The sequence below is a fragment of the Alexandromys fortis genome, unplaced genomic scaffold (assembly GCF_014885135.2).
Source record: "Alexandromys fortis isolate MF-2015 unplaced genomic scaffold, M_Fortis_MF-2015_v1.1 scaffold_27, whole genome shotgun sequence".
Taxonomy (NCBI): domain Eukaryota; kingdom Metazoa; phylum Chordata; class Mammalia; order Rodentia; family Cricetidae; genus Alexandromys; species Alexandromys fortis.
Genome location: NW_026067952.1, coordinates 5,746,432 through 5,762,134, shown reverse-complemented (window position 1 = coordinate 5,762,134; position 15,703 = coordinate 5,746,432). Strand labels below are relative to the sequence as shown.

The window sequence follows — 15,703 nt, the reverse complement described above, 5'->3', positions numbered from 1 at the left end:
TAGCACAGGGAAGTTGATGGCAGATGCTGTAGTGACCTAGCCTGGGCTACCTACCCCAGAGATCTCATGGGGTGTCAGGGTGCTCCGGGTTACTCCTGGGACCCAGACATGTTACTTTCTGCTTTCGGGCACAAGGAAGAGGGAGGAAGCAGGAGATGATGAGGCAAGTGTTCCTAGCACGTCCTTGGAGAGTGCAAATGGATCTGCCAACGTGTGTGATGAGTGCTTCACGCAGCAGCCTCCTTGAGGGTATCATGAAAGCTGACATAAATCTTTGGTGGGCTGCCAAAGACCTGCTTCCCAGACTCGATGATTGGCAGAAAAGCTCAACACAAGACTCAAAACACATGCTCATAGGGGTGCAATGCACTTGGAGAGCAATTTGGCAATCTGCACCAAGAGTTACAAAGAGTATTCATCCCATTCAACCCTGCAATTGTGAGTGTGTGTGTGTGTATGTGTGTGTGTATGTGTGTGTGTGTATGTGTGTGTGTGTGAAGGGGAGGGTGGTTGTTCAATATAGAAAACACATTCCCCAGAGGAGGAAGAAAAGCCAGCTATGACACTGAATGGTTCCTCAGTAGCTATGACAGCAATCTATCTAACTCTTACAATATTTCAGCACTGTGGGTTTGAAAATTGCTTTTGCCTAGACACTAGTTTATACATTAAGCCAATAAACTAACTTCCCAAATAAGTTCATTTTGCCTCAAAGATATTTGGGTAATATTAGTAATAGAGTTTGAATTCAGGTTAATCTGATTTGAAGGTCATGTTTTTTTTTTCCATCATGATACAATGCTACCAAAAGCCTTGGTTCATCATATGAAATATGGGAAAACAATAGAAGAATGGGAACGTAAATTCTGGAATGCATACTCAATGGACAATTATGCCGTCATTAAAAAAGATAAGCTGTTTCTATGGTACTTTAAAGGCATCGTGATTGTGATAAAATGCTTAATGAAGAATTACAATAACAAATTTTATGTAATTATTGTTAGGTGAAAATGTATGCATATTAATAAAGATAAAACACAAGACAAAATAATTGTAGTGGGGAGGAAATTATAGTTGTTTTTCTCTAATATCAAATTTCTGTAATGTGGTTATAAAAATTATCCGAGGGAGGCTAAGATTACAGGATGAGGGTATAGTTGAGGAGAACACAGAGAAGCGTACGCTTACAAGGTCCTTAAGATATCCTGAGGGTTTTCAGGCATGATGAGTGTGGGTGAATTGTTCAAGGGTGGGCTTTCTCCCTTCTAGCCTCTTCTTCAGAAAGGCCTCGTAGGTCACTCCCTTCTTCTACACTGTAAGACATGTAAGCTTCAGTACTGAGAACTGTGTCCCAGGACTGCAGACAGCACACTGACCCAGAAGGCAAGGAAGGGCAAAGCCCTGAGCATCATTACTGACAACATGTCTGTGAGGCTCTCTATTGCCAGCATGAGAGGATCCAGTATGACCTAGGAAGCAAGCTCATGGGCATGCCTGTATGGATTCACTAGATGTGGTAAACTCAGTCAGAAAGAGCCACCTTTACTGAGGGCAGTACCATTCCAGGGCTCCCCGACTGAACACAAAGGAGAAAGGCGGCTGGGCAACAGCATCCATCACTCTGCCTTCCCACGATGCGATGGTGCGCTCAGCGTGACCAGCCACCTTGAACTCCTGCTGCTCTGACTTCCCTTCCCGGATGGACAGCATCGTTAAACTGTGAACCAAACCCTTTTAGCCCCTTTCATGTTTTTTGTCGGGGCATTTCATCACATCAGCACGGGAAGTAACAGCTACAGTGACTAACGCTGGGGATGATGGCTGTTTTCCTGGGTCAGGTCCCATGGGCATTTTCCAAAGACTCCAAAAGAGCAGAAGCACACCTTGGTAAGAAGAAATAATAGCTGTGGGTGAAGGGAGCTCGCCAGTTCTGATCTTAATTTTACCTTCGTCATACCTTCCTGGGAAATCTCAACCACATGCTACCTAGGTCAAAGGACCAATGAAAACTTCAGTTCTGGTTAGTCTTGATGCCTGGAAGATGGGGGGAACGTGCCCCAAATGGTCCTTTCTAGGAGATCACCGAAAGAAAACTGGTCTTGACATGCTCCCTGCACCTCCACACACAGGCTTGGGTCCTTTTGTGAGTAGGTTGATCCTCAGAAACCACAGCCAGTTGCTCAATTTGTTTTTAATACCTCTGGTCCCACGGACTCCCTGTGTTGAGTCTAATCTCCACATTGAAGTGACTCTGACCCCGACATGTGCAGGCCTTGTCTCAGTGTACAGCTGACAGGACACCCACAGCTCAGGGTAGACGACGGTGTCTAGGGAGCTTTACAAGGGTTTCATACTGTCTCATTTGCTTGGTCCATAATTCTCAGGTCCCTGAGGATATTAGATCAATGTCCATGAAGACTATTGCAAAAAGTGTTTGAAACGAAAATAGGCTTAGACCGGAAAAGCTATGTACAAATTAGTTCCAAGAACACATGGGCAGGGCTGGAAAGAAGGCTCAAGGGTTAAAAACTGGATACCCTTGCAAAGGACCCAGGTTCAATTCCCAGAACTGACATTTTGGCTCACACTGTAACTCCAGGTGCAGGGGACTAGAAGCCCTCCGCAGTCGGCAGGTGTGTGTGTGTGTGTGTGTGCACGTGCAAGGACACACACAGACACACACACACACTTCACACAGACATACAGGCAGGCAAAAATGCCAGCACACATTACATAATATTTTAAAATTAAAACACAACAATAAAAACACAAAGAGAAACGAAATTCTATGAGACAGACTGATAACTTTAGAATTTCACCGCCACCCACCAAGTGAAGCCATGCTGTATCCTGAATGCCGGAGCTCATTTGACTGGAAATAAGCACCTCTCGTGTCTTGACACTGAGAGGAGTCCAGAGGCCACGGCAGTTTCTGTAGAAGAGCATTCCCTGGTGGATTACTGGCATTTATACGGGACTAGGTATTAGGGAAAGTGAGTACACATCTACGCCATCCATGCATCTCCTTCTGTTAGGAAATAACAATCTGAAAGCTAAGTTTTCAAACAAGGAGCAATCTATGTCCAGTCTCCTAACCTTGAGTGTATAGATTTCCATCCCAATCTGGACATATTGTTCTACTCCCCTCCCTTAGATCCATTTCTATTGAACACAGAGAGCTATTATTTTGAGCAGAGTTTTGCGATCAATGGGAGGCATATGAGTGCTTCTGCTTGCTGCCGACAAATCTATAAGAGGGGGACGGAAGGCAGGAGTCAGACTCTCCTCACCAGCTGTTTAAAGAGAAGTTCACTCCTATGTCTCCCAATTCTGTTCTACATCCTAGAAAGATCAATTGACACATCCCAAATGAAGTGATTACAAAGTAAGGCATAGCCCGTGTTTCCAGAGAGCCATTATATGAGATAAAGAGGATTACACAGAAATGGAAATGTGTTGGACATGGTGAAAAGTCAAAATGTGATCATCAACACATCAGAGATGCTGCAAATTGATGGTGTCCAGAAAGAAAATGAATCTGTTTATAAAATGCTGGTGTGCGAAGGAACACACATAGGAGTGACTTTCTACTCCCTCTCCGCATGTCATGATGTGATGTTACAATGTCACTAAGATTCTTTGATAATAAATTATTTGTTTAAAAAACATAAAGCCGTGAAGGGTGAGGAGGTGGCTCAGTCGGTGATATATCTGCTATGCAAACACTAAGTCTTAAATTCAAATTCTACCGCCTATTTCTGGGCATGGAGACACATGGGTGGTATCCTAGCACCAGAGTAGAGGAAGACAGGTGGATTCCCCAGAGCTGCTGGGCCAGTCAGTCTAGCCAATCAGTGAGCTCCAGGTTCACTAAGAAACACAGTAACAAGCAAACAGAGAATCCACACGGAGGTAGAGAGTGGTAGAAAAGAACACACAAAGACAACTTCTGACCTCCATTCATTCCTGGCATGCTTGCACACACTTGTACACACAGAGACATGAACAGACTCATTAAATAATCTTATGGGAGGAGATTTGGTTCAAGTTTGAAGTGCACTTTTATCTACCAAGCACTTATTTACTGAGTGTTTTTAGCAGGTACAGTTCTAGGATATGGAACAGAGGTATAAATAAAGACCCAGAGCTTTAACAAGTTTGTGGCTAAGAAACTGAATTTCATGAGTTAAATGCAAACTTGTTGGTCATTTGGGTATCATGCATGCCATTAAAGATTACTGCTAAAGAATCTGATATAGACCCTTGAGATTTCACATGATCCTATCAGGTCGTGTCTGTGAACGAAGCTATTGCAAGCTTGGCTATCACTAGAAAAAACTCCAATCCTCATGCATTAACAAATCACATTTGCAATCAGTGGGTCTCACATAAGGAATTGCATTCTTTCCTATGGTGAATATTACATATGCAGGTCTTATCTTCACAGCACAGCAATTATAATATAGGGAGACACAAATAAATATACTATAATGCTAAATTATGGCATGTTATATAGGAATGAGAAACAATTGTGCAGGGGAAAGTCTCATTTTAGGGCAATTACAGGGGGTCTTTCTGAGAAGGTAAAAGGTGTATAGTAAAATGAGTTGGCCAAGGACGAGTAGGCACATGAGCCTTCTGACAACCAAGAGCTCTGAGCATAATAAACTGAGGCAGAAGAGATGGCCATGGAAACTACAGGGAAATAAGAGTGAGAAGCACAATTCCTTCTGACCAAAGTAGGTTTTATGTGAAACACAACACACCTCTATAAGTAAGGTAATAAAAGTAAGGGGGATATTAAAACAAGCCTAAATATAGATAAATTTAATATTGTAAAGATGTCAATTACCCGCATATAGTTTTACATAGTCAATGCTATTCTAATCAAAATGGCAGCAGATGTTGTCATTAAATTTGATGAGTAGATTCTAAAATGAAAGCCCTTGGGGCAAGAATAATCAAGATATTCTGAAGGATGAGGCAGAGGGATGTGCTCTATCAGAGATTCAGGTTAAACGTGGCACCATAATAATTTTGGACATGTGTGGTTGTTATTGAGGCCAGTGGAAGATAGAAATCACAGAAGAAAATATAAAACATATCAAGAATTTAGGGGTAAGCTATAGATACAGCTAGTAAAGTAAACTGAGATGACTCAACTAAAGTATTTATTCCACACTGAAAAAAGCCCACTGTATATTCCATCTTGCACCATATATAAAAATAACTGCAAATGGATAAAACACATATCTCAGGAGCAAAACTTACACATATTAGTAGAAATACAGGAAATTATTCTTCTTGACTTGGGTTAGGGTAGACTTGTTTTGAAAAGAAAAAAAAGGAGAATTGCTGTGGGATAATGCTTTTGTACACTGCAATGATTTGTCGCTTGTATTAGGTCAATAAAATGCTGATTGGCCTGGTAGGAAGTATACATGGGGCAACCAGACTAAGAAAATTCTAGGAAATGGAAAGGCTGAGAATCAGTCACTGGTCAGACACAGAGGAAGCAAGATAAGAATGCTTCCTGAGGAAAGGTGCCAAGCCACTAAACATAGATAAGAATTATGAATTAATTTAAGTTATAAGAGCTAGTTAATAATAAGCCTGAGCTAATAGGCCAAGAAGTTTATAATTAATATAAGTTTCTGTGTGTTTCTTTGGAACTGAATGGCTGCAGGACCAGGCAGGACAGAAACTTCTGTCTACAGGTTAGAGAAGGACTTGTCAGGAACAGAGACTTGTACTAAGACAATCCAAGACTGAATTTGATAATAAAAGACTTATGTTTCAAAATATACTTACAGAGGGTAAACGTATCAAGCTATGTGGGTAACTAAGAGGATAAGTATCAAAATATGTTCTGAAATGCATCACATAGCAAGAGAAAGGAGTGTGCCATCTAATTTAAAGGCAAATGGCAAGAGTAGAAATCTGACAGAGAATGAAATACAGATGAACAAAGAAAGGCGGAGATTCAGCCTTATTCAGGATTATTTATGATCTTGGGGTTATATGGGGAGAATCAACTAGATGCCATTTGACACTTATCTGGCCAAAAGGAGCATGACAATATCAAAAGAAAAAGGGTCCAAAAGTCATCATGGTGTTTGTATTTTGCTTAAAATAATGTTAACTTGTTAAACTAGTTCAGAAAATTGTTTGGCTTTTTGGGGGCATAGTTAACTATAACACAATACCCATCTTCTAGATTCACACCAAGGACAAAACAGATACTTGAATAAATAGAAGTACTCTATTATATAACAAGTGGTACTCTTGTTAGTACTGGGTATCAAACCTGGGACTGCATGACTATTAGGCAAATGATCTACCATTGAGCTAGTTATGTTTCCCAAACTCACTGTGAACTCACTCTTTAGACCAGGAACACCTTCAACTTGTGATCCTCATACCTCGTTATTCCCAATAGCTAAGATTTCAGTCCTGTGTTACCTGACCTGAATGGACGGTGCTCACTCCAGCACACTGATAAAAATAACCTCGTGGGAGCAATCCCTCGTGTGTGCAAGGTACATAACTCAAATGATGGACTAATAGACAGCAGCCAAGGGGAATGAACTACAGCTATATTCATCAATAGGGAGGCATGTCAGGAATATAACTTAGAATGAAAATACTTCAAATGATTACAGAGAAATGTTCATTATAAAGCTATATAAAATGTGAAAATATTATGTAGAGCATTCAGAACACAGGAAGAGGCAGAAGGATGAGTTGAAAAGATATAAATAGATATATGGACTTCTGTAGATAATAAGTATATGAAAGGTACTTCAAAATTCTGCATGTCTAATAAATGACCCACTAGCATGATTGGATAAATAAGAAGATCACATACAGAATGAACAAAAAGGTCGCACACAGAAGAATAAGTAAAGGGCTTCATGAAACTAGGAGTAGCATTAATCTAATTTTTGGCCCTCAAGTGGTTATGTCAGGGCCTGCAAGACCCCCCTGAGTCTATTGGTTAAATCTCCAAATTAATAAATGTGGAAACTAAGACCCAAACTAGAGGAGGACTAATTCCAACACATCATTTGCCAAAGGAACACCAAAATTGAATAATTTAATTTTCCTAACTGAATAATTTCCAATCTGATTTTCAGTAAAAGACACATGTTAATAATATGCCTAGAACAAAATAAGAAACCAAGAAAGCCATGAGCACCTTTATGACGAATTGAAGGACATGGTATGCAGGCATACATGTGTATGCATATATAAATATATAGATAGATTGATAGATATACACATGCATGCATTATATGCATATGTATGAACATACAAATCTCTATGCATATGCAAGTGTATCCGTTTGTGTGTTTGCATGTGCTTGCCTATTATACATATATCATATATACATGCAAATATATATGTGTTTGTGCATATAAACATGTACATGCATATTCTATATGTGTGTGCCTAATCATCCATATGTTTGTACGGCTGTGTGTTCATGTGTTATGTGTCTGTACATATGTGTCTACATGTATTGAAACCACAAGAAATTGGAGCAAAGTTCTGTTCTTTGGTGCCAGTTGTAAAGGAATCACTTCTTCCAAGTTAAGAGCAAAGTAAAAAGTAATGAAAAGAAAAGATCCAATTGGGTTGGGGAGGAGAAGAAAAGCCATCTGCTATTTCCTAAACAATGACAGAGATAAGCTGGAATCAATGGCAAATTTGAATTCCAGCCTCCAGGGGCTCGGAGCTACCACCTGTCCTGACAGCAGATGAAAACTTGCAGCTCCCATTCATTTATGTCCTGAACACTAAAGGAGTCTGACCCAAACAGAAACACCACGCAGCCATTTAAAAGCAATGCCGCGCTGCCCAGGCTGGCAGAATTCCATAGAAGTGAGTGGTAAAACATCAGACATGAAAAGAGAACAACCTACGATGTTTAAAGACATTCTCAGCAACTTACACACCGCCTCTGGGCAGTGTATTGAAAAGGACATGGCCACTAGGGGAAGCATCCCTCACTAGTCATGTGACTGTGTACAGAGGGGTCCCCTACAAAGGTTCTGGTCCCACGCAGTGCATCAAAATGCAGTTCCACTTAAGAAGCATGAAAGAGGCCACCCTGGGCAAATACAGAACTAAGATCATGGTTCATGTTCATCCTTCATCTCTCCTGGAGATTTTTTTCTTCAATCTAAAATTTCTCCTCAGCAAATTTCTAAATGATATTATGACGAGAAGTCCATGAGCTACAACTGGAACCCTCTTGAGACGACGGGGCAGCTCTCCCAAGAGGTTACCGTCCTCTCTACCGTGAGCTGGAGCAATTCTAGGGAAGGAGTTAGGAAGCTGAGTATGGTATAAGGGTAAACACTAATCACAGATGCCTCATCAGATGTGAACACATACTTATTTATACTCAACACCAGCACACACAAAATAAACTCACAAAATATAAACTCTCCCACAAACACACCAACACTCAAACACAAATGTACCTGCATGTCTACACTGCATTCCCATGCACTGGATCCCACAGTTTACAGCTAACTGAATGACTGATGTCTCTTCTGGAAAACCTATTGCCTGGAGAATGAGTTTCTGTTCTTAAGTAACATGTGCTACACATCTAATGATGTCTTTCACCATGTTCCCCGGCTCCATCACAGATACCCATGTTGTAATAGAATAAAACAGAGCACCCAAGGCCAATATGTAGGCACCGTTGGTATCTTGAAGGGGAGTGACAGGTGGTAATAATGTACCTACATGCATAAATGCAACTTACTTCAGCACACGTCTCCTTCCTTCAAGACTCTGAGAGTCAGAAATCAGCCTTTTCAAGCAGAGCTGTTCATAGTAACATACCCGTTATCCTGCCTCTTATACTCAGACACCGTGCCCTGTCTATGGCATCTACCCAGAGATGCCTACATGTTTAAAGTCTCTGGAAGGAAGCATCCTATGAGGAGTGAGTGATGAGCTGGGGATTCTAAAATAAGAAATGGCTCCCAGACATCTCAGAGCCCTGGCTTTTAAGATTTAGGAAATACCTCTGGGCAAACATTATGTGTTGTGTGCATGTGTATCTTTGTTAATTTTATGAAAAACAATAGAACCAATTTCTGCTATCTAGGAGAGGAGGAAGAGTCATAAATAAAGTCTGTGGTGGGCTACTGCATCTGAGTTATAAGAGGCAATTATCAAACGTAAAGGGATGGTGGCGCAATGTTGTCTCCCAGTGTGTCTGCCAATACTGCATACCCTATTCATGCAGTAATCTTGAGGGGGCAAAGGCCAATCAGAGCTTCTCAAAATTTAAGCCTTTAAGAGCATAGGCACCTTGCATCTATCTATGAATAAGGAATAAGTTGGCTTCAGTGTCTTGCATCAGAAGCAGGTAGAGGCTAGCCCAGTAAGATAGAATATGGAGTAAGCAATGGTCCAGGCTGTGTTTTTTAGCAGGCACTTAATAGGATAGTAGAGGCTGGGTTTATTTTGCATTGTGCTTATTTGACATCTTGTATCATCTTCATGGAAGTTTCTTCAATAAATATAAAATTATCAGACAAACAAATACACTCAAATCACACAGCTCTCTGTAAGAATTCCTTAGCTATTTGGACTGCAGTGAAATCTATCTAGCTATCCACTCATTGGTGTAACTATCTCATTATTTAATACATACATTTTTCAAGGGTTCAAAATGTGATAAAAAAAAAAAAAACAGGTTCCTTTCTGCCAGGCAGTGGTGGTGCATACCTTTAATCGCAGCACTCTGGAGGCAGAGGCAGGTGGATCTCTGTGAGTTCGAGTCCAGACTGGTCTACAAGAGTTAGTTTCAGGACAGACTCCAAAGCTACACAGAGAAACCCTGTCTGGAAAACAAAAGTGGGTTCCCTTCTTAGGACAGTTTTAGGTTCAAAGTAAAACTGAGGATTAATAAGAGGCAACACTAATCTTTAACCAGGTTTAAACCACTAAATAACTTAGACATAAATTCCCCACACCTCGTGATAAGACAAAGCACAGTTCTACACATTCATTTAAAGAATGTTCAATGAGTACATATTATGCAGAACCTACAATTTTGGGTGCTCAAGACTAAAGTCTGACATGGAATCAGAGAGCTGATGTTTTAAGTTCAGATCTGAAGGTCTGCTGGCTGAATTCCTTTCACTCAGCAGAGCTCAGCCTTCTCTTTACCCAAATCTTCACCTGATTGGCAGGGGCCCTATTCATATTATATAAGTCAATCTGGTTTATCCACAGTACACTTGTCTAGTTAATCTCACCCCAAACACTTCTACAAAAGTGTGCAGTGTGATGATTGACCACACTTCTAGACATTGTGACCTAGCCAAGATAACACAGAAAAATTAATCATCGCAGAGCCCATAACTCATGGTGCTAAAAGTCCAAGGGCTTAGATAAGGCTACGGTATGGTACATAATCAAATTGAGTGTGGTCTATGGAAGAGAATTTAAAAAAGCAAGTGGCTAAAACGGAAACAAGAAGAATCAGTCTGGCACCAAGTGGGAAGTAGAGAGCAAATCCTCTTGTAAGTAAAGAACAAGAGGAACAAAACCTAACACGGGAAAAAAGTCAGGGAGGATGGCGTTCAAAAGGTTGCAGGAGACTTGGGGAGCCTAAGAAAGTGATAGAAGGCTGGGGGAGCTGGGTCATAGCAATTAATAGGAACTCAAATAGAAGAGGCAAGCAGAGGCTAGAAGATTCAGTGTCCTAAAATGCAGGGGAGGTCAAGGAACATGATTGGCATGATGAAATTGGCAGTGCACCGGGAGTGGGGTATGGTTGGGTGCAGACAAGAGCCACTAAATGGTCCAGGAATCAGATGGCACTCAGAATAGGCTTGGTGGAAATGGGGCCATTTGTCTTGACCTGGGACTATCTGGGCAGGAGAAATGATAGAACTTTCTGTGGATTCTCTGTACAGCATCTGGGATAACAGATAATGTTCATATTTCTGTCATTAGCAATTCAAAACAATCAATAGGTTTCTTTATCTAGTTGCCAGCCTGGCTTACCAGACCCCATAGTGGTCTGCATTATGGAAATCTTATATCCTAATTAACACAGATCTGTCTTAAATTATTCAAATTCGGGCTTAGAGTTGTTTTAGTCATGATTCAGCGGATCCCTTCCTACCTCCTGTCCATCTGGACCATATTGCATCCTTCCCAATGTTCCTCTGTGGATCATAGACATGAGCGCCAGTATTGTTGGGGCCTAAGTACTCACTGTGCTCAAGCTAAAGGGCAGAGGGTGGTGTGTGCATGCATCCAGGTCCAGAAGCCTCCTCTTTGAGCCCTTAACCCTGATCTTGCACACAGCTTGCTACCTCTCTCCATCAAAGTTGCTGTTTGCTCTGATCCTGCTCAAAGCTCCTCTGCCTCAGAACTCGCTGCCGTCTTGGAGTACATTCTACTATGTTGATTTCTTGAGTCCCTGCTTTATGTTCATACTGAATCCAGCCATCTGTATGCTGGAAAAATATTGACAATTCTTCGACCTATCATACCTTTTAAAGGCGTTCCCACACAGCAATGCTGCCTTGTTTTATTGAGGCAAAGTCTGTGTTTTGCTTAACTCTGAATGTTGGGTACCTAGAATAGCTTGCAAGATAAATGTCAATCAAGTCTAGTATAATCAAGACACCCATTCCTGCCTCATTAGGTTCTTCTCATTCCCTTTAAGCTTCTCAGATTTATACTCTGTAATTAGAAACTTGGTGATTTTGACTGCTAAACAGAAAGGCTTACTGGTAAGCTTCATATGTCTGAATTTTAAATATTTTTCACACTTCGTTAACCCAGTTGCAAGTGTAACATCTTCTGTCCCAATTCCCTCATGTGGTGTGAATTTTATTTTGGGGCAGAGATGAGCACAATTAATTGAATTGGAACAAAAACACATATTGATTACTATTTTCATGAGCTCTGGGCAGTTTGTCTCTCAGTGATTTTATTGAAGAACTTTGAGACAATTGCTCGACAGGTTTTTGCCCTAAGTGACCTCATTCTGGCTATTGTCATGGTCTGGGTTGGAGGAATTCTGGTTGTCCCTGTCCTTCTTTCACATCTAGGCCCTGACTGATGAAACTTGGCATCCCACTCAGACGTAAAAACTGTCTGAAAGCAAGATTTCTACACTGTTGATGAAAATACTTGGCTCTCTGGATCCCACCGTAAGGAGCATTCCTTAGCACACAGCCATATCTTCCATGCAACGACTGCCATGCTTCCTTCACGCAGATGTTTCCAGATGAGTTTGTAATTCTGTCACTACATCCACTGCCTCCTTATAAAGGTCCAAATGGTGGAATTTTAGAATATCTTTCAGAACACAGCTTGGTATGCTCAACTGTGCATGGGAGTTACCAGCGGAGGATCTTGCTGATTGAAGTTCTAATGCCATGGTTCTGTAGCTTGAGATTCTTCACCTCTAGTGTGGTCAGATTATAAAATGGAGACCAGAGTTCAAAGACAGAATGGTACTTAATCAAAGCCGCTCGGATTTGGGGGGTACAAGATTTTTTAAGGATAACTCCAGAGGTTGCTGTGTGATGTGGATTTAAAGGGGAAGAAATTTTGTCGGAGCACTGCTTGGACCCACTCTGTTTAAGACACATGGTTTCAGCAATGGGAACTAGTCTTTCTCTTTCTCTCTCTGTCTCTCTCTCTATCTCTGTCTCTCTCTGTCTCTCTCTCTCGTGTGTGTGTGGGTTTGTGTATGTGCATGCACATGTGTGCATGCTTTTTGCTTTGGTTTTGGTGAGTCGAGGTTGGGTTGTATATAGAAAGGCACAGAAAATCTGAATTTCTCTTCCATTTGTGTCACCCTAGTTTTTTCTCTGTAACAAAATATTAGGGGTTTTATTTTGAGGCTAGAAGAGAGTGCTTTGTAATTTATGGATTCCTCTCTGGAAATTACAGCTAGATCCTAATTTTAAAAAGCAAATTGGTTTCATCTAATTAAATTTGGAAATTGCCTCATAAACACATATTTCGTGATAGATGTCTCTAAAAGCAAGGTCTACTGCTTGTTCTCAGGGACAAGGCTAGCTTGAGCTCATTGTGGAAGGAACCCCACCTCTTTCTGCTCAAGAGTGCATGCTCTTCTGTCAACTGCAAGAACTTTCTAAAATCCCATGTTTTTAGGAAAGCTCTTCTCAGTTGTTATGAATCTACCAGGGTCTGGTTACACTGGAAATTATGGCTCAGGAAGTACTGATGGGGCCTGGTGTGTTGTATTTCTGAAGTTCCCAGGCAGTGCTGGTCCATGAGCCACACTGTGTTTTATCAGAGGCTTCTCCTGAGTTCAGGAGACAGGATATGCCATCCTGGCTGATGACCGCGTGACATGTCACATTTCTGTCCCTCAACTTCCTCATTTCTATGCAGTGCTAATAGATAACACATTACTTCTAAATTCCAAGACTGTGCTAAATACGTATTTAATATGAACCTTGCAGCAACCTCATCTAGTAAATTACATTACTATTTTTCAAGATTTTTGCCAGTCGAGAAGCCTGCAGTCCTAAGGGAATATCCGATGTGTCACAGTCCTCACACCGGTAATGAGGCAAACTTGGATTCTGATCTAGTGCCTGACCTCCACATTAACATTCTTACCATGCTTTGGCCTTGTTAGCTTGTGACATGCACCGTCACAGTCATGCTTACACACGGAATACAATGGACTAGACACACAAAAACAGAATCCCCCAAGAGTTTTGGTGTGTTCTCAAATGGCTCACAGAAATGTCAGTCAGTAGCAATCTACTGGCCTTGGTTCTCTATAATCATAGCCCACGGAGTTACTTGAAAATATCGCCACAGAGCCAGCTCTAGAAGAGTCCATTATGGAAATTAATCCAGGTCTTCGAGTCTCCACATGGCACTGGGTTCATAAACAAATAAGCCAGACAAGATTCTCCATCTTCCTATTACCTTGTGTCTAAGGGCTCCAGAGATTGTACCTCACACAGATGTTACAAATCCACATATCTCACTCACAGCTGTGTTTGGGCCACTTCTCTGTCCATCTGTTTCTTTAGTCTAATCACAGAATGGCAAGCATTGCTTTGCTAGGGAGAGCAATGCATAGCCCTATGATATAAAAGCTGATGAGCTCTTGAGAAAGAAGTCTATGTGGAGATTCAGGCACGCTTTTAAAACAGTGGAACCTAGGGCTTTCCAAGAGCAGCTAAGTGCAAGAAGCAGAGCCTTTCATGACCAAGCTGTCATCATTTTGAATGAGAAAAAATAAGGCAATTACCATGAGCTATTCATAAAGCTAAATTCATTCAATTTCAGAGACTTTTATTCTGAAATGATATCCTTTTGTAGCTTTGGAATTATATCTTTTTAAATTAAATGTTAATAAGAGATGGTAAATTAGCTTATGTTGGTTTCTAAAATCTTTTCGGTGTTGCTGGTCCATGAACTCTGAATGTGTATGCTTCTACAATGGAGAAATTTCACGTGATAGGACCATCACTCTCTAAATCATGGATCTTTACCCTGCTGTATGAAAAACAAGCTGCTATGAACAATAAATTTCCATGTCAGTTTGTCTGTCTCTGTCTCTTTCCTTCCCTTCCTCTTTTTCTCTCTGATTGTGGTCTCTACAATGAAAAACACACAACTGTGAATTGATAGGATTTTTGTTTCAGACAATATTTTGACTATTCCTTACCTAGTCAAATGTGCCAATATGAATGTTTCTCTTCTAATAAACACAGAAGGAAAAATTTTTCTCTGTGGCCCAAGAACGATCATAGACATTATTGTGCTTGTATTTCTCCTTCCAAGTGTTAACCCTGAGAGCTGTACCAAGGTCCCCGAAATAACTTTCTAAAATGAGGACATTATATAGATCTTTTGAAACCAGGTGTCCAGTGAGACAAGGTGGTTTGTACATGCTGATAACCTCTTGCTTCATAGATATCCGAGGGCCATCCATGTCTCTAGAAAGCTTATGGGTGCATTAGATCAACCCTGATCCTTGACTCAAAAAAAGCTTTACACTGTGCCTAGTTCCCTTCCAAGCACTTTGCAGGTGCCTGTCTCTGCATGGTTGCTTAGTGGCATGAGTCCTTGAGCAGATTAGGTTTCAGGTCTCAGCCTGGGAGTGATGTGTTATAGTCTGAAGCAGTGATTGGCACTTACATCTTACAGATGAGCGATCAGGTCTGAAGAAAGGAGGAGCTTACCAAGGAGGACCTGAGACTATGGGCAGCTTTTAGGACACAATGTATACCATTTTTAACTTCAGCATCCAGGCCCCTCATCTTTATCGCTCTGTTTTCTACTTTGTCCAGTATTAGAAGCTCATTCTGTCTCAGAATACATAAATGATTAGTAAGGCAATTTTACCCACATGCTGGTTCTTGACTTAGATTATCAGCCTTTGGGGAGAAAGTTAAGTTTTTGTTCTCCAACAGACTCTAGAGAGCTTGGTTTATCATCTTCAAGTGTCTACTTGGTGGGTGTGTTCCTCCTGAATATGATCTATTTATGTATGATAAGAAAAAACCTTGTTGATGGGTGGGAGGATTAGGAACTACCAGTTGGCTAATGATATAATATGCTTTGCGTATACAGCAAGTTAAAACTTAGGAATCTTTTACCCTTGAAACAGAGAATAACTATAGGAGTCTTTCTAAAACCCATGAACTGATATATA

At 40.9% G+C, this 15,703-nt stretch overlaps 1 protein-coding gene across 1 annotated transcript in view; it reads right to left on the bottom strand.

Moving 5' to 3' along the window:
* The window catches only part of Ptprt (protein tyrosine phosphatase receptor type T), a 1,017,256-nt gene that overhangs the window by 302,138 nt on the left and 699,415 nt on the right, over positions 1-15,703 (bottom strand). The gene's annotated exons all lie outside the window — the stretch shown is intronic.